This window comes from Octopus bimaculoides, chromosome 24 (assembly GCF_001194135.2).
Source record: "Octopus bimaculoides isolate UCB-OBI-ISO-001 chromosome 24, ASM119413v2, whole genome shotgun sequence".
Lineage (NCBI taxonomy): Eukaryota > Metazoa > Mollusca > Cephalopoda > Octopoda > Octopodidae > Octopus > Octopus bimaculoides.
In genome coordinates this window covers 11287120-11288567 of record NC_069004.1, presented here as the reverse complement: position 1 = coordinate 11288567, position 1448 = coordinate 11287120, and the positions used below count along the sequence as shown (strand labels likewise).

The window sequence follows — 1448 nt, the reverse complement described above, 5'->3', positions numbered from 1 at the left end:
AGTTGTGGTGAAAGAGTACAGCAGGGTTCGCCACCATCCCCCTGCCGGAGCCTCGTGGAGCTTTAGGTATTTTCGCTTAATAAACACTCACAACGCCCGGTCTGGGAATCGAAACCGTGATCATATGACCGCGAGTCCACTGCCCTAACCACTGGGCCATTGCGCCTCCACTGACTTATACAAGTAAAATAATATATATATATATCAAATAAAATAAAAAAGGGATTAAAAAACCCAGGGAATGTCTATAAAGCACTGACTTTATGTGTGTGGTGTGTGTGTGTGTGTGTGTGTACGTATGTATGTATATATATATATCTGAAGAGGTTTGTTGTGTAAGGCAAGAACAATGCGAGAAGGTACAAAGTAAACTACAAAAGTAAAAATAAAAGAAAACAAAACGAAACCCCCCCAAAAAATAAAAAATAAATAATAAAATAATAATAATTGAAGTTTTACCTTGTATTTCTATATTTCGGGAGTAAAACACCTTCGCCAGACCATTTGGAAAAGTGAGGGATGGAAAAGACTTTGCTCAGATGAATGGGAGGGGTAAAAGGTAGAGGGAGGAAGGTGGAGAGGAAGGAGGAGGAGGAAAGTGACACATGCTGGTTTGTTTGCAATTCTAACCAATCTGCTTCATAGAGTTCCTTCCTGTTGTGAATGACTGGTCTCAATTTGTTGATAAGGAGGGCCTCCATGATTTTGGGATTGCCCTTGCTGCATGGAGTGGCCCTGATGGATACCTTAAAGCCCTGGATCTGGTACTTCTTTATGTGTGTTTTTTTTTGTTTTTTTTTTATTTAAGTGTCTGTGAGCTTATGTTCTTTTATTCGAATGTGCAATATCCTGGTGGTGCTCCCTTTGTAGGATGCGCCCCACATTAACTGTAGAATACTTCGTATGCCATGCATCATCATCATCATCCATTGTTTTAAATCCGTATTTTGTCCCCGTTAACGGTGGGTGGCCGGATCTACCTCAATGCCATATCAACTGAGGTAGGCAGATGCAGCCCACCCCAACGTTTGGTGCCCAACCTCCTTCGCTATCATGAGGCATTTTTGGGAGCTGGATTTTCTATGGGGAGCATGCCCTTGCTTGCCCCCAACCTCAGTTTCTAGACATGAGTGGTCCCGAGACCAAGGCCTCTAGCACGATTTTAAAGAAATGTGGTAGAGAACTAGCTCAGGAAGGCAGGGACGCTACTCCCTGAGACCCCTTTCGGAGCCACCCCTTTATATATGTGTGTATGTGTGTGTGAGTGTATATATATATATATATATATATATATGTATATGCCTATTTCGGAAAAGCGGTAGTTGGAAAAGGTTGTTGCTCAGGTATATATTAGGTGGAGGAAAAAGTTCGTGCGCCGTGTTTTGAAGAATAGTTGTTGTTTTTGAATAAATTCTTGCATAAAAAATCATTATATTAACATGGTGTAC

General features: G+C 41.4%; 1 protein-coding gene and 1 long non-coding RNA gene across 2 annotated transcripts in view; one reads left to right on the top strand and one right to left on the bottom strand.

Annotated features, from left to right (window-relative positions):
- The window catches only part of LOC106881169 (uncharacterized), a 198143-nt gene that overhangs the window by 93199 nt on the left and 103496 nt on the right, over positions 1-1448 (bottom strand). The gene's annotated exons all lie outside the window — the stretch shown is intronic.
- Positions 656-1448, top strand: part of LOC128250719 (uncharacterized) — a 5138-nt gene continuing 4345 nt past the window's right edge. The window contains exon 1 of the long non-coding RNA XR_008266725.1: positions 656-764. This is a non-coding gene — a long non-coding RNA (uncharacterized LOC128250719). The remainder of the gene's footprint in view (positions 765-1448) is intronic.